Consider the following 20000-nt stretch of genomic DNA (forward strand, 5'->3'; position numbering starts at 1 on the left):
ATGGCAGATACATAATTTTATAAGGGACTTTTACAGAAACACGTACCATACTTGTCAACAAATTTCCTTCTAAGAATTACAAAACCGGCTCCAAGAATATTCAGAAGAAATTATTATAATAGCTGGTATAATTTCAATCGTACGTTGACCCAAATGGACAAAAAATGTGGCAAAATAAACTCTCAAAAGATACCAGTTGCTGAAGAAATTAATAAATTAAGCAGCCTGAATGATTTAAATGACATCTGGCGTGAATGCAACCAAAATGAAGAACAGTTTACGCAGAGGAATAAGTCTTCTAAAATACAATGTCACCTTGATTACATTTTAAATGCTTTGACAGATAATTGCAACATCTTATATGCGCCTGAAACAGACCATTCCGCGATTCTCCTTCATAATTATTAAATCCGTGGAACCAAACAAGAAAAAGACCCGGGCTTTTGGAAATTTAATCAGTCACTAGTGTACTTCAAGATGAAACTTATGTGTCAAAACTACATACAGATACAGTGTAGGTACACAAGTACTTGCCAATGCAACCAGAAGTAATGCCACAATAAAAAATATAAAATAAATCAAAGTGTCACTATACACAGACGATACCACAGACTTTGTGCAGGACCTTGCTTCTATCACACAGCTGCTCACACTTCTAAATGAATTCAAAAACCTCTCTGGCTTTGAAATTGACACTACAAAAACAGAAGGTATATGTGGCTTGCTTGTTGGAAAAACAACACCAATACCCCGCCTTTCGGTTTCCGCTGGCCTCAAGACTCAATAAAAGCTTTAGGTATCTTCTTTTCGTATGATTCAACTAAAGCAAACGAGCTTACTTTCGTAGAAAAAATATGGAACCTAGAAAATACTTTCAATAATTGGAAGAGGAAAACGTGCGCTTTACGGAAAAATCAACATTGTGAAAACTACAGCCGCTTCTAAAACTAACTTATAGTGCAACTGCACTTGTCATCCCGAAAAAATTAATCGGAAAAATCAACTCAATACTTTTCAATTTCATTTGGGGTGGAAAGCCTGCAAAGTCAAAAAGTGAACTATTATTGGCAAGAAAAAACGAGGCAGGTGTAAGATGATTGACTTTAATATCATGAATAAAGTCCTAAAGGTCGCTTGGATGCCACGCGTAAAAGGAGGAGGTTTACAATGTCTCCATATAAAGTCACTGCACATGATGTACAGCTGTATTATCGACCATTTGATAGGTCAATGAGCTTATGAATTATTAATGAATAATTCACCTTGGATTGACATAAAAAAAATGATAAGGCCTCAAGTAATCACCCTCGCCATAATCTCTCAGCCAAGCTTGGTGAAATCGGCACAAATATCTAATAGTTTTGGCTTACAAAGTGAGGTGAGCAATCTGAATTGATCCGGTCCCACTTTTGTACCTCCCCCAATAAGTAAAATAAAATAAAATAAGTATTATAATTAAACTCATTAATAATCCTCGATGGGAAAACAAAAGAAATGTTTTATTAATCAACATCGATCTGTATATCTCCCAATTTTTCGGGGGGTTACTAAACACAGGAACAGAACGGAATATACCGGAATAAACCGGAATATGCCGGAATGAGGCGGAATGACACTGGACTGAAACGAAGTGAACAAGAATGGTATTGGAATATACCGAAACGAGCCGGAATGACACCGGAATGAGGCAGAATGACAACCAAATAAAGCAGAATATACCGGAATGAACCTGAAAATGCCCAAATTTGGTGTTTTAGTTAGCGCCGACCGATTTTCGGTTGTTTCAGTCAGCTTTTGTTGTGTCACACGATTCCCTAAAGGAATTGCATGCATTTATGCCTTTTGTAACATTTGGAACACTTCGATCACAAGAAAAATTTGACGGGTATATCCGTCACTAAATGAATAATTATTTGTTGTGGAAGTAACATTTTTTTCGTGAACAAATACAGTAGCAAGAGAAACAGAATGTTATTTTAATAGGCAATTTTCACGATGGCGTCATTTGACTACAAATTTTGTATTCCCAGTGGGGTAAAAATAACAATAGCTCTAATTACAGTACCGCTCAGAATTAACCTAACATGGAACGCGTTCGTGAACGCAATCAGAACGAAACTTGAACGAGAAATGGAACAGCAACAGAACGGATTTGGAACGGGGGCAGAACGGATATGGAACAAACAAGTTCTCTTTAACCTGTTCTCTAGAACACGTTCTCATCTGCAGGAACGCGTTCTAGAGAACGTCCCAGCTTAGGAGTGCCTCTTAGCGAGATTTACGTGTACTTTGTGAAATCCACATTTGTTAGCATTAGGCGCGTGTCGCTTGACACCCGGCCCAGTTAAAAAAGGGATTGGTGTTCAAGGCCGCTAAATTAAGCGCTTGATTTTAAGACTACAATTGGGAAACTGTAATAATCTGAAAACGGAGATGGAAAGTACATTTCATGTGCATTTAGCTGGTAAAGAGAAAGCTTCATTTCAATTAAGAACAAAACAAAAAACCCGCACTTCAAATCAGCGAGAAAAACAGCTGCAGTGAACGCGATTGAGATGTTCGTGTAAGTATTTTATTTTTCTCAATATGGCCAAAGAGGCTTGAAAATTTACGTACACATTAGTTGGATAATACCGTTCATCCACAGACAATGAGTACTTTAGAACTAGCGTTACGCGACTAGTTTTTGCACTAAATTTTCAACCATCACGCCAAAAATTTATCGTTTGATCTGTGGTTTGGTTCGTACGGTTTGAATCGTTTGTAAAACACTGGGTTTCCTTCACTTTAATCGTTCCTTTAAGATATTTCTTTTGTACATAACCGAAAATAGACGTAAAAATTCCACTAGCCTTGAAATGTGCGCAAACAAAACAACTGGCTCGTTCTGCTTCACTAAACAAGTTTGGTTGCCTAGCACGTGACAATTTTTACACAATACGTGACTAATTCTCTCACGCAAAGTACAAACTTTAAACCTTCGAAACCTTTAAGACGCTTTAAACCTTTCTCTTTTTCCATTCTTTCAAACGATAGCCGCCGCGAACCAAACGAACGATAGAAAGGTTAAAGCGATACACACGATAGAAAAAAGTGCGATGTTTCGGATCAAAATGTAACACGTCCAACGGAAAATTTTCGGATTCCACCAACTTTGTCTTTGTGCTGTCCGCTAACAAAGCAAAATCAACACAAGGAAAGTATCAAAATAAACAGCAGACATAATAGACAAGCTTTTATTTTCGGTATTATTCCAGATAAATACTTTGTAACAAAGAAATAACAGATAAACTTCGGGTATTGTCGGTAAGCGTTTGACAACCAATACCGTGCGCAAGGCCAAATTTATACATAAGTCGTCTTTTGTCCTTGTTTTGCTCACTTTTTGTATACAATCAAATATTATATTTTTGCACCATTGAAAAAGAAATCTTATTGATCACTGCAATAATTTAACTGTTTTTTTTTTATATCTCTAGCGCAAAAACCTCGTTTTAGGAAAAGACTAACTGCTTGACGAAGTTACAATCCCATCTTCATCTCGCAGTGAATGTTACCGGTTTTTGTGAACGCGTTCAAAGGAACACGTTCTTTTTCTTGTAAATGCGTTACATGGAACGCGTCCAATGGAACAAAAGAGAACAGAGCTGGAACGGATTCGGAACGGGTATAGAACGGATAAGAGAACGGAAATTGAACGAATATGTAACGCGTTCCGTTCAGCGTTCCCTGTTAGGTTAATTCCAGAGGAGGTTGGACAGCTGTCACGTGATAAATTTCGACCAATGAGCAGCGTTCATACAGATCTTCATGTCGGACGAAAAGTTCCATGGAGAAACTCAGAAGCCCTCGGTTAATTCGGCATTTTTTCGCTTTGGTTTATTGATAATTCACCATAAATGCGCCAGATTAAACATATTGGAGTTGTTTTTCATTGCTATGAAGGCAATTTAAAGGTAAGACGAATTTTAATCGTACATTTTTATAATATTTTACGAAGTCCCACATTGCATTGTTTTGTTGACACGCTTCGAGTGTGCCCTTTTTAGAAATCGATTTCTCGCTTTGTGTTCACTTTAGAGTCTTCAATTATGCAACACTATATAGCATAACAAATGGGTTTTCTATTTTATAGGTCGCCCCCCCTTGCCCCCGCTACGGATTTTGAGTTATTGTTGTCGAAATACAGCAAAACGGATTGCAAGATTTGTTGTGTTCGCATGACATAATGGCGCGGAATGTTACCTCTTTTCGAAGAGTACACGGGGGAAATGTGGCCAGATAAGATCTGTCTTTCATGTTTTGCTGAGCTAAATGCTGCTGAAAATGTATGGAAGCTCAAGGAGGCAGCACATATCATCTGATGATACGCAAGGGAAGCTCCCAAAACAAGCACCAAGAGTCAGTTAAAGCTCGAGGAAAACCCTGTTTCACTCTAAAACCGGAGAACCATTGTTGTGTATGAAGTATTCTTGTTGATAAGTCAATTGTCCCCACAAGAGATAAGAGAGAGTGGTTCATGATAGAAAAACTTTTCGATTATTTAAGATTTTTCTTCTTCTTTTAAGATTCAGAACTCGCTCATCAAATAAGATTTCTGTTAAAATTTGTGATATGGTGCCAAATGACAACTAGTGATGTGGGTTCAAAAAGGCTCAAAACAGTATTGACACTTTAAATCGACTTGATTAGTTGATGGGTTATAATTATTACAACAATACTGTATCATGCTTCCATACATACGTGAAACACCAAAATTATATTTGTGCTGCCACTATTGTGATAGCATGAAGGAATCAATTGCTTATATTTTATCTTCAGGTACTTATAAAAAGAAAAACAAACTTAGCAAACCCAATTTTTATTGTTATAAAGTGATGAGCAAATTACCTAAACAGAAACGTTCATCTTGGTTTGCTGCTCACTTTTTGGGGGGGTCGAGCATGGGGTGGGGATTTTGACATTTTCATTTGAAAAAATTCAAATTCCCCACCCCCTGTACAAAATAATTGGTCAAAATCTCCACCCAGCGGCAAGTGAAGGTGGTAAAATGTCCTTTGTACCATCAAAATCTTTAGCCTGGGGACGTCACATACAATCAAACTCCCCCCCCCCCCCTCCCTGGGGCTTAACATTGATAGGTGCATTATTAGTACCCAGCTTCATTGAATTGAGCTGCTGAACATATGCTCAAAATATGTTGGTCAGTGCAAATAAAGTTTTCTTTACTGATTTTGAATTATCTTAACTCAACCTGTGCTTGATACAAACGACAGTGTTTCAGGAAATTCCTGCCCATAATTTGTTTTCCAGTGTTCTGAGAGCAGACAACATGCTCTCAATTTTGGGACAATATTTCTTTTTGCAAATCTTCCCCAAAAATCTTGCAAAATTAATACTCCAAACATCGGTACTGCTATAAGTTCTTGCAGAGGAAAACCTGCATGTTTATCTTTCCATAATCCACTTATGCATGTTATTAAGGGCTTCTCAGTTGCAATGGCATCAAGAACAAGCTTTCCAATGAGGTACATCAGATGGGGAGAGGAAGGAGTGAAAACGAGCGACCTCAGACTGAGTGCAGTAACACAGTGCTTTATTCCATAACTGTCAACTGAGCTGCATTTTGTTTTTCAGGAGATTCAACTTGTCTTTGCCTAATATGTAGCCCTAACAATACACGATATTGTTTTGGTACTGTGTATCATTGTAGTGCCATGGTAGATGTCTTACAGTGCACTACACACTACGTCTACCACGGAAAGTTAAGTTTCTATGAGACTCAGCAAAGTATTTTAATGTACATGTACAATAAAAAAAATATTGTTCATAGATTTTATACTTATGAATAGTTGATACCAGTAAATTAAACAAAATCAACAGTATTGTTACAGATACAAATAGCGAGTAGTTCTAAGACAATCTTAAGCAATTCTTAATATTATTTCACCGAGCACTGTGGCATAACATACTTTTCCACTTTTCCTTTCTTAGTATTGAAATTAAAGGGTTATATCCAATTTTCACACACAAAAAACCATGATGTGGTGGACAGTTACCTGTATGTCAACAATTTCTCAATTTCTCATTTTCAATTAGTGTATGCAATAAACCTGTGAATTCTCTGGCAATGTAACAATGAAACCATCCATTACCATGGTTCAAGTCAATGGCTATGGTATTTTTGTCCTTGCCATTAGTTGGCTCTGGTCTCAGCTGCACTTGGACCTGACAGTTTGCTTTTATTTTTCTCTGTGCCATTTTCAAAAATTCCTGTCTTGGCTTGTCGTGGGCGCCACCAATACCTTAAAACACCAACGTGTACAGCACATTTTTATCTCCTGAAATTTCACTACTTCTGAAAGAACTGTCATGTGAGCAATTTGACTATCAGGGGGCTATCTTCACAAGATAAGCAGCATTTCTCTGAACAAGAACCCCCAAAAAACAAATGGATTGATATCTTATTTCAGAAGGTAAGCATTGGTGACTTATTTTATGTTAAGATATGTTCTGAAACATTACGATACCTGAACTACCTGTCTACCAAGGGCAACTTTCAGTGACATGGTGAACTAAAATTATATTTTTAATTTTAAGGACAGGCTATTTACAGTTTTCCAGTCCATTATGTGACAAACAATAAAACATTTCCTTTTTCTTGAATGTCCTCATTTTCTTCTTTGTCATCCTTTAATGTTTGACCAAAAAATATTCCATGGCCAGCCGTTTCAGGTTTTTGGGAAAGACGAACAGTTGCATCAACATTCATCCTGTCAACATCTAACAATATATGGAGCAACTGACAAAGTTTCCTTTGGAGCTCGATGCGGTTGTGCAATGGCTGTTTCTGAGGAGGATGCTCTCCTGGTCACTTTCTTGAGGGTCAAACTACAACATGAGAAGAAGGATCTCTAAACATGTTGTGCATTAATTAAGCCAGGAAAATCTGTTCTCACACAGTTTAGAACGACGATGGCTCAAGCCTCAAATACATACAAATTTCCAACAATGCATGATTCTAAAACAAGAAAATTGATACCCTACCTCAAAATCAACACTGGGTTTTTTAAATAGAACTGACGCCGACTTCAGAGCATCTAATTTCCTCGCTCAGTCCATGTAATTTCCTCGCTCAGTTGCAAAATGAACATTCGTCTTTCAAAAGGAATTTTTTCTCGAACCCATTGATCATCAAAAAGAGCCGGCTTCGAACAGAGAAAGTAAATAAATTGAGCATGTCACAGCAATGTAAGAAGAAGCAACTGAAACTCTTAAACGAAGTTGACTCTGCGGCCAGTCTATCAATGGCGTCAATGTTGATTACAACGGAGATGTGTTTCCCTTGAAGTCTGGAGGCAACTGACTGAAAAATAAAAATTTCCCATGACGCCTTGCACGCTGCTGTCCAACCTCCTCTGGGTTAATTCTGAGCGGTACTGTAACATGAGACAAGCGAAATCTGAAGGAATTTCTGGTACTTGTAGTCAAATGACGTCATCATGCAAATGTCCTATTGTTTTTGTCTATGGATCTCGGAGGCGGCTTTCACTGTGCGAGTAAGAAAACTCGTAAACATTTTTATTTCATTCTGACAAATCAATTGTGTATTGACCAATCACAATCAAGTTCAGCGAACCACAAACTAATTACCATTGTTGCTTGCCTGCTTCCCATGAATCACACGTGATGGAGATATACGGAAAGAGATTCGGCAAACGACCGGAAGACTCTTTTTCTCTTCCTGATTGTTGGTAATAATGCCATTGAACCTGAATGAGGTGTTTCCTTGTTTGAAGAAAGAAGTCAGAAGCACAGAAAAAAGATCGATTGTTGATAATATATTTACATGAAGAATTGTGAGAACGTATCGTGACTCGTTCCAAGTCTTGTTACTTCCCCTTTAATGTAAACTGTTTTTTTTTTGTCAGTCTCTCTATGCTGCAACACTTATTCATTCACAGTCTAGAATGAAAAAAATTACTTTGTTCTATGTTACTTGTTCTATGTCATTCCGGTCCACGCTAATCAGCTTGATTCTCGTGTCCTTCTCGTTTATTCTGCCTTATTCTGTTGTCATTCCGGCTCATTCCGGTATATTCCGGGGGTGTCTACAAAACGAAGGCCGAAGACCCAAGACCCAAGAACGAAAACCTAAAACGTGCTGAAACGCATTGTTCGGCGTTAAAACAGTAAAATCGACAGGGTCTTCGTTTTGTAGAAATGCCCTCTTCAAACTACAAAATGAAGACCCTCGCTAAGAAGCTTTATTTCACGCTAAAACAATTAAATCGAGAGGGTCTTCGTTTTGTAGAAATGCCCCCTTCAAACTACAAAACGAAGACCCTCACTAAAAAGCTTTATTTCACGCTGAAACAATAAAATCGAGAGGGTCTTCGTTTTGTAGAAATTCCCCCTTCAAAGTACAAAACGAAGACCCGAGCTAAAAAGCTTTTGAATATTTCACACTAAAACAATAAAATGGAGAGGGTCTTCATTTTGTCATGGAAGTGCTAGCTTACAGAAAGTTGAAGCGCATGACTGTTTAAAACACGCTTCAGGAACTTGCACACATTTTCGAATTTTCATGGCCAAAAATCTATTTTGCTCAGACAAATTTTGTCCAGATGTAGCATCTTTATTTACATGTATGTCTCCAAATCAGGGCTTCTGATAGGATGCGGAAAAAAATTAAAGATTATGCGGAAATTTTTGGCCATATTATGCGTAAACATGTGTTGATTATGCGGAAATTACACCGCATTATGCGGAAATTTGAACATTATTTTATAAAACTAATAACTAGTCCCCTCCAATTGCAATGTATTTACATGCTTATGGAAAATCAGGGCTAGAAATTGCGACCAATACAGTCGCTTTTTTCCCTTTGCGATTGAGGGTGCGTTCGATTGACCCTATTCCGGAATAAGAATACGTGGAGTGATGATTAAAACGACATGTTTGGCGCATTTGGAAGCAGCAAGGATAATAAAAATATGTTTAAAATAGCATTTTAGCAGATAATTGACAATTTGGATGTGAAGCTCTGTAAAAACGAACGATTTCTAACTTACATTCTATGGTGTTCTATGTATTCCTATTCTGGAATATGGTCAATCGAACGCACCCTAAGATATCTGGCCGAGTCGTCAATTTGCGACCAGTATTCACCATTAAAATAAAAGGGTTAGTAATCGGCATTTTGCCAAAACTTTTGCTAAAAGAAATAAAGCGATAAAAAAATATTTTGTTTCTTGTCCTGAATTTTGTTTCAATTTGGAGATATGGAGCAAAATTGTGATGTGGTTGAACCACGATCCATTCCCTCGATCATTCACCATTTTCAGCAGTTTTTTACACATGCGTATTGCGGGCTCTTTGTTTGTGCAACAGTACTTCATCACAATGATTGTCCCTACTTTACCAGAGTTACAAAATGATGCAATTTAATTTGCTACTATAACTTGCGGCTAAATTTTCATACCTTGTATCTTTTTTAAAAATTTCGAGCTTAGGGTATGTTATGAAAACGGTTTAACTAGAGTCCAGGCTCATTCCTGAAAAATGAGTGGAAACTGCTTACGAAGTTTCATCTTGCGAACGAAATGGCGTGTTTCCTTCAATGTTCAGGAAAATAAGCGTTTCAAAATAGTCAATCTCTTTGGCTTTTGTGTTTGTGAGGGTGGTAGGCAGCTGCTTTATCACTAATATCAGGCATTTCTTCAGTTTTATGCGGAAAATATCGTAATTATGCGGAGGATGCGGATTTTGAGATCAGCTGAAACCCTTTTTTAAAAGGTTTTCAGCTGATCTCAATTGCTTCTTTAGAAAAGAAAAAAAAATCTTTTCTATATGTTATCTAGATATCCAGTAACATGACCTTTATGTATAATGCGCTGCATGACAGTTTACCAAATTCATGTACTTTTCACCTTTGGTCATCAAACTTGCTAATTTGCACAGGTCATTCATGAAGTTTGAAAAACAAATCACTGTTGTTGTTTTTTGAATAGAAACCATTACACCATGATTGTTATCAAGATATACTGCTGTTACATTTGTGCTATATGTACCAGAAACTAGAAACATTTTACCAGAATGTTGATGTTCCTCTTTCTTACCTTGCAATACTTCCAAACCAATGCCTTTGATGACCTTCCCTACTGGCCTACGACCTTGCTCTGGCTTTTTTGACATCTTCCCACACTGTGTGCAAGAAAAGAAAAATTGATAAGAAGTGGGTCAGTGTTTTGTTCAAGATGTAAAAAACCATGCAATATTAATAGCATCACCGCCATCAGCTCTTTTCTTTATCTAGTCATGCATAATCGTTGACTGCATGACTACAGGTCTGCAGTGACAAGTATTTATTGCTCCTAAAGTTTACGCATCATGTGGAATCTTAGACTATAGAAATTAAGACTGCGGTGACAATCATTTATTCAGACTAATTCTTCAATATTGTGTAATCTGCATGCATATTAAATTCTCAACTGCAGCAATGCAGAGCAGTGTGACACTCAGGTATGAGTGGGGTATTAGTAATGGGAAAGGACAAAACATGGACCCCCCCCCCCCCCCCTTTGGACCAGGTCCATGAACCACTTCTGTGAACCCAGTCCATAGAACCCCTTTGCTAAAAGGTGTCCCAAAGCATGTTAATGAGCCTTTTAACCTTAGAAAAGATGATTGATGTGTTCACTTTGTGACAATGTTTAGATTGGGGAAGGGTTTAAAAGTGCATGTTGAAACTGAACAGTGTCACAGAATTTAAAATTTAATTTAATTTAATATGATTAAAATCATAATGCCATATCAGCTACATATTGTTTCCTTTTTTCATTACTACATGTAAGAGTGATTTTACATTACCCAAAGAGAACAATAACAATATCATGTATCACTGGTATTTTGTTGTTATAAAATAGTATGTTAATGTTTTTAATATATATTGTTTATGTTGGGGATGGCTAACTTTGGAGTCCACTGTTGAGTGCATCAGATGACCTTTTTTAGAATAATATAAAAGAATGTTTTCCTGTTCTGGAAAAATGCCAACCAGTTTCATGTCAATGAAATTAAGATAAATTTTTCATTTCAAAGAGATTAATTTGTTATTTATAATATAATAAATTGAATAAATGTATGATAATTATAATAATCTATTTTACACTGATAATTTACTTTCATGATAAAATTGTCTACATCAGAACGATTGATACATGTACTAAAATCATATTGCCTAAATTAAATGGATTTTCACCCTGGAAAATGATGTGGGCGAGGGTCTTTGATCCCACTCATGGGTTAAGTAAAACCCAAATGGCCCCATTCCATTCTTCCTTGGAGCACGTAACATTTTGTCTGAAGTTCAAGTAGTTTTTTATTGCAGGTGTCCAAGAACAGTGAAGCAAATTAGCCGAAATTGACCTTTCTAAGGAACCAAAAAAGCTCATTAACATGCTTTGGGACACTTTTTAGCAAAAAAAGGGGGGTCTATGGACTGGGTCCATAGAAGTGGTCCATGGACCCGGTCCAAAAGGGGGGTCCATGTTTTGTCCTTTCCCTTAGTTACCTGGCTAGTAAGAATGGCAGCAAGGCTGCTGGTGACCCTGCTTTGATACAAACCTTAAATTTGTGCTTTTCTAATGTCAAATTAGAATTACAACAACACCATAATTTACATGATAAAAGCAGTGAGGCCTGTATCAATACAAGGTCACTGGCAGCCTCACAGCCATTCATAGGCTACTGTAGGTCACTGAGCAAGCAACTGTAAACTGGCCTATTGTCCACCAACGTTAACTCCTGTTGGATGGGGTTAATACCTGGATAGGAGACCATGTTGTAATACTCTGTGTTATACACTCTAGCAAGTCACGCAGCTTGGCTATCTGGCAAGAAAGTTTACTGATATCCTGCAAAACTGTTATAATTGCATTATAACACATGCATTCCATAATCATTTTCAATAAAATGACTAACAACAAGATAACAGTCAAGATACGTCAAGAATGAATACCTTCATTATTGAACAAATGCTAGAAATGGGTACAATATGATTCTTCCAAAAATATACAACTAATGGCAATAAGGTTAGGCCTTTTAATTGAGATTTTTTTCATATATAATTATCTTTTTAAGCTTTTTATCAGGATTCCAATACAAATCCTTACATTTTTGTTGGCCACGCTCACACTGAGCTTGGGGTGCCTGTGGATTGTGAGGATCGTTAGCACCAGCTTTATCACTAATATCAGGCATTTCTTCTGTTTATGTGGAAAATATCGTAATTATGCGGAGGATGCGGATTTTAAGGAATTATGCGGTCCCGCATCACCGCATCCTATCAGATGCCATGAATAAGGAACAGAACTTTCACTATGGTACCATTTCCTTCCAACATCAAACCTTTTTTTGCATTTTTTGCCACAGACCAAGGGCCATTATCGATGCTCTGATCAAGCAATGGTCACTTCCACTGTTTACATGAGCGACCTTATACAGCACCTCATTTGTTTAATTGCTCGTCAATTTCAACCCCCTACACTTTAAACACCCTTCTAGCTGCTCAACTGTGTAGTGTTCTGGTTCTCTCTCGAGAATAGAGCCAAGAACACGGTCGACGTTGCTTAAAACCGAAAAGATTGAATTGAATATTATGCCTCATTTCCGTTGTAACTTTGTTTGTCTGAGTCACTTGGGGCTCAATAATTTCATGACGTCATTAGTGCAACAGCTCTGTGGCACCAGCCATTCTACTCAACTCAATTTAAACTTAAGGTTTAAGCCGACTTGGCACCAGCCATTCTACTCAATCCACTTTACCCACTTTCATTCCCTTCTTCAATACAGCTCGCGCAGCAAAAGTAACGCTCCTTTGTGGAGGGGTATTGTGCAATCGCTCGTTTCCGCATATAACCACCGATCATGGCCAAATGTCGGAGGATACGGTCATTCTATCAAGTATTTTCCTTTACAGTGTTTTAAATCGCTTACCAAAGGTTTTAATACGAGGCTTTCATAGTATATCAGTCCGGCCTTGATTCCCTTTTCATCTTCTTCACAACTTAGCCAAATAAAACATAGGCAGCCCAAGTTCGCGTCACTAGAGAGCGTGTAATAATTGATTACTAGTGGAAGATGACCTTTGAGTAAAAGCGGTGTTGCGTTACAGGCAGCCGTTGAGAAGTTAAACGCGTTGTAAGACTTTGTATGGGAAATAAAATACCGAAGATTATGAAGCCTAAAAAACGCTCAATTTAACGTTCATTCAATAAAATGACTTACCTCTGGTGTATTTTTGTGCCTTTTGGAGCTTGTTTTACCGTTTCGGGAATTCCGTGTTTTCAATGTTCTAAGACGAAGTCAAGGCTGCACACTACGATTCCGACCGTTGTCAGCTCAGAGGCGGTTTGCGACTCGAAAATCCATCAATGCCGCGATTTTTTAACGCAAAGCTAAAGCCACATCATTTGCGAACCTCGGTGAATGTTTCGTCGTCAAAAATCCCCACGCACTTGGCTGGAAATGAGCATTTTCTGCTTCCGATTACACGATAGCTGATGAAGTTAACGGCTGGTGACACTGTATCACGACACGGAGCTTGGATCCGAGGTCAAATCAACTCCACCCGACGAGGTACAGTCATTTCATGTACAACACTTACCCCATCTCCACAGCGGCTTCGAAGAGCTCTATGGTTACGAGAAGCCGCTGTGGGGATGGTGTAAGTGTTGTACATGAAATGACTGTACCTCGTCGGGTGGAGTTGATTTGACCTCGGATCCAAGCTCCGTGTCGTGATACAGTGTCACCAGCCACTAACTTCATCAGCTATCGTGTAATCGGAAGCACAAAATGCTCATTTCCAGCCAAGTGCGTGGGGATTTTTGACGACGAAACATTCACCGAGGTTCGCAAATGATGTGGCTTTAGCTTTGCGTGAAAAAATCGCGGCAGGGATGGATTTTCGAGTCGCAAACCGCCTCTGAGCTGACAACGGTCGGAATCGTAGTGTGCAGCCTTGACTTCGTCTTAGAACATTGAAAACACGGAATTCCCGAAACGGTAAAACAAGCTCCAAAAGGCACAAAAATACACCAGAGGTAAGTCATTTTTATTCATTTTATTGAATGAACGTTAAATTGAGCGTTTTTTAGGCTTCATAATCTTCGGTATTTTGTTTCCCATACAAAGTCTTACAACGCGTTTAAATTCTCAACGGCTGCCTGTAACGCAACACCGCTTTTACTCAAAGGTCATCTTCCACTAGTAATCAACAAGAGGCTACAAGTAGCCTATACTCGGGCCTGCAAAAGTACAGTGAGTGGTGTATGGTTAATTTAGCGCTAAAGAAAACAACAGAGAGAAGTTTGTCCTTCTCACATCGGCCTTACATTGCGATTCTCATGATGTTCGACTGTGTATGTAGTGAATACCCGGACCCAGATTATCTTCATTACAGGTGGTGACAATGACCACTGAACCATGGAAAAGAGGTAAAAATAGTGTATTTATGCCAAAGTGGCTAAGCCTGACATTGTTTTTTACTGATCGATGGGTATTCTTGCTCAGTGTTTGAGAAGGGAAACGGTAATTGAACGGCTTAAGATGAAACGAAATGACTCATCGAAACATCTTTTGTAGAAAAAAATGAAAGAGAAACGAAAGTGAGATGTGAAAACATCTTTCCAAGATGACCAAACTTTCGTGCAGTGGTGCACGTAAAGGTCACTTTGTCACGTGCGCGACACGTGAAGATGTGCACTATATCTCGACACTTGAAAATACTTCCAGAAGTGCAAAAGTTCCTTGAGGCCATGCCAAATGAATCCATAGCACGAGAATCAAATATTTAAAATATACCATTTGTTGTAATTTAAATACTCGCAGTAATATGTACCCAATTGTCAAAATAAATATGTTATTTGCCAGCCGGGAGGTCCGTATAGGGAAAAACTGTGACCGAGGCCTTGAAATTGCTGCTTTTTCGAGAACGATGTCACAGTTTTTTGCTATACAGACCGACCCTTTGCTGGTAAATAACTTTTTTTTTCCCTCTCCCCCATCCTCTCTGAAATCACTTGTTTTAATTGTTGACTCGCACCGCGCTTGATAGTGAATGCAGTATTAAAGCGACTTACAAACTGAACGTTTCAAGAGAAATTCAATTTCCAAACTTCTTGTCTAATGAAAAATAACCTCTGTATGTAAACGGAATCGGTGTAAAAAAAATGGAAATTTAAGGTCATCAAACAAGCTCACGCAATTAAGGCTAGGTTTCCGCCTGCCGTGAGCAGGCCGGATGAGAAAATTCCGCCCGCTCCCGGAACCAATCAGATCGCAGGATTTGTTGAATTCCGCCCACTCACGCATTGAGAAAAAAAAATTAAAAGAATTATAATTCTCTGTGACCAAATTTTGGAAAGTACCTGTCAAGGACATACAGTAAGCAAAATCTATTGTGCAACTTCCAAGTACATTACCAGTATGACTTGGGCTGTATTGAATCTGAAAAGTTGTGTTGAACGCTATGACTTCTGCAGGTAATTCTGTTAACATGAAATATGTTTGTCTCGACAAGCTTGATAAGGCAGTGTATAGTTCATTTCCTACATTTACAACTGATAATTACGGGGAAGTAATTAATTTCCTATCATAATTATAATTATATAATGGCACATAGTGACATAGTTGCACATTCACTACCAGCATTTGAGCCATACACTAAAACATCACCTTGACAGTTGTTTTACTAGGATCAATAGGATGTGAACCAGGATTTTTCTAGGTTATGTCCCTCCAAAGGTTGAACTTACCGGTACCAGCAATATGCCATGCAGTGGACTAGACTTTTAACAAGAAACTATTCCAAAAAACAAAAAGTAGTGTTTCGTTTCCGGAATGGAATACTATAGTGTGGGTCACTTGACCTGTCATTCTTATTTCGCTTCGTGTATTGAAACTCTCGAGAAACAAAGATAGAAATGTGAACTCAAACTCTCTGAACGGTGTTCCTTGGTATCAACATGCATAATTAGCTTTTAAACGCACAACGCAAGGCGCAATAGAACGAGACAACAGACGTATTGGCGTTTTTTGAGGGGAACACTGCCTTGCGGCTGGTTAGCCTATGCGACTTCCAGATTGCGTGACGTAGAACAACCTCACTTATCTCCCCAGCACCACAAGCTGAGTGGTAAACAGCACGTGCTGGATCGGACAAGAGTATTGGTTAGCGAGCGATGTACCAAGGCAAACGAGCCAACAAGCTTGGTGGAAGTCACCGTACAGGAGAGGACCCAATTTTAATGAAGGCAAAGCGATATATCCAAGCCATCTCCAAAGGGAGGGAGGGGAAAAACTTTAACAAATTGCAAACAGCTAGTTGGTTTACTATAGAAGACAAACTGCCAGTTGAACCTTGGACGGCTGAGTGAGGCTTTTATAGCTAGACTCTGTCTATTAAAGTTGCCAGTTGCACAGGTTCTTCTATGTAGCAGGTAGGCATTACTCGTGCTCTTTAGCAATAATGAATGAGGCTTTAACAGATTTGACCAATGCAGGTGTACGTTATAATCTGAGATCTGGGAACAAAGTCATTATGTCCTCGTTTTATTTACAACAAAACCGTTGATTTTATGACCTTGAACGGCCGACTACAAAGAACGCGAGTACGGTCACGTGTCATTAATCGTATTTTACTGATAGGGCAGTAAAATCTCATTTAAAGAGAAAAACATATACTCGTTTATATGCACAATACATCGAAGAATTAAGTCTACAAATACCTATGTTACCTTCAAATACGTACCCCTACATAACATTTCAAATTCCGTTTTCCGTGAATCGTCTCATGATTACGTGTTACATACGAACCATGGCAATTACTAGCTTTACAATCACTGGTTCCTCGTTAATCCAATTTATTACTAAGACTTGTTTGCATTACTAATTACACGAAAAGGGAAAACTTGGGAATTTTTAACAATATATCGCTTTCATCTAACCCAAAATCATTCAGATATTCAAAACGTCCTATGCATAATCCATTTCTGCCGCCTTTGTGTTGTCAGCATTATGATTTGGCATATTTTAGGTTTACGTGTTCACAAGTTTGTTTTTGTATCTCGTAGATGTTTATATTTCCAATTACACACTCCGTTTCGATTGGCCACTCTAACTCGCTGTGTAAATAGTTCACCCTAAATTCAAAATAGATACGTTTCGTTTCTGAGAAAACAAAACATTCTTTTACAAATCATACCGGGTATTCCTGATTTCTGCATAAATTTAAGTTTCATTTTGCATTTACCTGTTCATCCACGCTTTTTGGAAAAGTGGTACATACACTGCACCACGTGCTTAGATTTAAACGCATACCTGAGGTAGATATTTTTGTTGTGTTTACGAGGAAGTGATCTCCCTTGCTAGTAATACGATGAAATGTGGATGACCTCGGTACGTTGGTACCCAAATACGTTCCTGCAAGTTTCCTCCTTTTTCTGCTGTTATAAAATAGACGTCTCAGCCTTTTCTCTGTAATTCTGCTTGGTTCTCGGGCACGTCTATGTCGATGCTCACGCAAATCAAAACAAAAGTAAACAACTTTTGCTTATCGACACCTGTATTTCTCCTTCGGAATGAAGTCTATATTATCATTGAGAATCAAATAACTGTACAGCCTTTCAAACTACATCAAAGTTATTTTCTAAAGAGCTGATCACATTTTCCACTGATGACATAAAATCTTGTGAAACTAGAACAGAACTGTAAACATAAGATGGCAGTGAACACGATCGCAAATATGGCTATTTGAACAAAGGATATAAGCTAGACCATTACAAGAAACAAACTGTTTAACAATGAAAAAGAAAAAAACGTAATAGACAAAAAACTTATCTCCGTAGTCAATGGTACACTGAGCGGGAGGCTGTTTGTTCGCGGTGAATATGGTACAAGCGTGAGGCCATTTGTTCGCTGTGCCAATGTTTTTACTTTGTCTTCAGAAGATTCCAATATAGCGTCCATTTGTTTGTGGAGTTATTTTCTTTGTCGCTGTCATCTTTAGAGTAGTTCTCAATAAGGTACCCGCTGCCTATTAAAGAATTAGTGTTTTGACTTGTATCACTTTCAATAGTTGCGTCCATTTCAGTTACATTCGAGTATATTCTTGTTTCATTCAGTTCGCGGAACGACCCGTTTCGAAGCTGACGCTTGACATCTTTTAGTGTGGGTCTACCGCGAAAAGCGTATGCCTTTCTTTGTATGTGCTTTGAGCGCCCCAAGAACAAATCGATTAAGCCAACGCAATGCCGATCTTCAGTAATCCAAACAACGCATCACAGAGCTCTTCATGGTCTTGGATTACGTGGTTTGCTTTAAATAACCAAAGTAAACAGCGCCACGTGGCTTCTATTGTGCATTGCCCAATCAAAACACCGCCACGTGCTTTCTATTGTGCATTGCCCAATCAAATACGGCCACGTTTTTCTATTGTGCATTTTGCTGCACAGGAAAAAAAAAAAACTGAAATCTAACGTCTTTTATAACTCGAGCCCCTACGGGGCCCGAGTAATTATTACACGCTCTCTAGTGACGCGAACTTGGGCTGCCTATGAATAAAACTCTTCATTCAGAACCAGACCTTCCTTGGGCGCAGCAAGTGATTACCAAATTAGGTAATGTTTGAATGACAGTTGCCATAGCAATGTTGAAGAATCAGTCACGCGATTTTATTTGAAAATTCCAGAACGTTTTACACTATTTTTCCGTTTTGACAGTGATTGGTGTCTATTTCACCGCGCACGCAGTCACCGTACGTTTTAAAAATTAAATTAGATTAAAGCTGCTTCTTTTTTTGTTGGATGCTGTTTAAACTGTGACCGGAATCGGTTGTGCAGACACCGATTGGCAAACAAATCAATTCTTTCACCTAGATTATATTCTTCAGCTCAAATAGACCTTTTCACGGTTTCTGACGCCACCTTGGGGGGCAAACGCGGTTTTAATTGCAGTGAATGTATGGGATTTTGGCCGAATTCAAACCTCTATACGTCTGCTGCAAATAGGTAGATTTCTAACTGCTGAATACCCCGCCACTCCAAAAGGGATCTTGAAAAGTGACGACTACGCGGCTACGCAGTGGTCATTACTACCCTTCCTCTAGAATATCTTAGTAAGGAAAGAAGTGGCTACGCAGTGGCTACTTCCACCCTTCTTCACACCATCTCGTTAAAAAGTGTAGTTAACCGAACTGTAAAATAAAATTTTAAAAGAGTGCATGCTTAGGCCTATATAATCACTGAAACGAGCGCTTAGGCTTAATCAGTAAACGATTGCTATATTCATCACACGATCAGAGACACGATCTCGTTAAAAGGCGTACTTAACCGAACCGTGAAATGAAATCTTAAATTGTGCTTGGGCCTAATCACTGAAACGAGCGCTTTGGCATAATCAGTAAACGAGTGCTATATTCTTCACACGATCTAGTTAACCGAACCGTGAAATGAAAGCTAAAATTTTGAGATTGCTTACGCCTAATCGATAAAGCGAGCGCTTAGGCTTCACCAGTAAACGAGTGCTATATCCCGGGGGGGGGGGGGGGGGAGAAGGGGAGGGGGTACTCCCTTATAAAGGCTTAATGAAGACGTGCGGCCAGCCAGGGTATGTTTTTCGGGATTTTTGTCTTGAACAAGGTATCGAATTTATCATTTTTTGTCTTAATCAGGGTATCGATTTATGAATTTTTTTCTTAAACAGGGTTAAATGTCTTAAACAGGGTATCAAAAATCGGAATTCTATCTTAAAATGGGTAGGAAAATCAGCGATATTTGTCTTAAAACAGGGTCAGGGTATGAGGGGCCACGCCGCTCCTCCCCACCCAGGGATATATCGAGTACCCCCCCCCGGGTGCTTATTCAGCACACGATCTCGGTAATGACCACTGCGTAGCCGTGTAGCCGCGTAGTCGCGTAGCCACGTCTTTCCTTACT

The 20000-nt window shown here is 38.7% G+C and overlaps 1 protein-coding gene across 8 annotated transcripts in view; it reads right to left on the minus strand.

Annotated features, from left to right (window-relative positions):
• LOC137998145 (D-inositol 3-phosphate glycosyltransferase-like) overlaps window positions 1-18575 on the minus strand; it is a 60526-nt gene extending 41951 nt beyond the window's left edge. For 2 of the 8 annotated variants that reach the window (XR_011122704.1, XM_068844580.1), the window contains exons 1-3: window positions 13000-13158; window positions 11829-11894; window positions 10122-10206 (exon numbers count right to left, since the gene is read on the minus strand). The gene's annotated coding sequence lies outside the window, so the exon portion shown is untranslated. Of the gene's footprint in view, window positions 1-10121; window positions 10207-11828; window positions 11895-12176; window positions 12214-12999; window positions 13159-13290; window positions 13576-17385 lie in introns of those variants that run through there. The other 6 variants (XR_011122705.1, XR_011122709.1, XR_011122706.1 and 3 more) reach the window with 6 other exon arrangements.
• Between the last annotated feature and the right edge of the window lie 1425 nt (window positions 18576-20000).

This window comes from Montipora foliosa, chromosome 3 (assembly GCF_036669935.1).
Source record: "Montipora foliosa isolate CH-2021 chromosome 3, ASM3666993v2, whole genome shotgun sequence".
Classification (NCBI taxonomy): Eukaryota; Metazoa; Cnidaria; class Anthozoa; order Scleractinia; family Acroporidae; genus Montipora; species Montipora foliosa.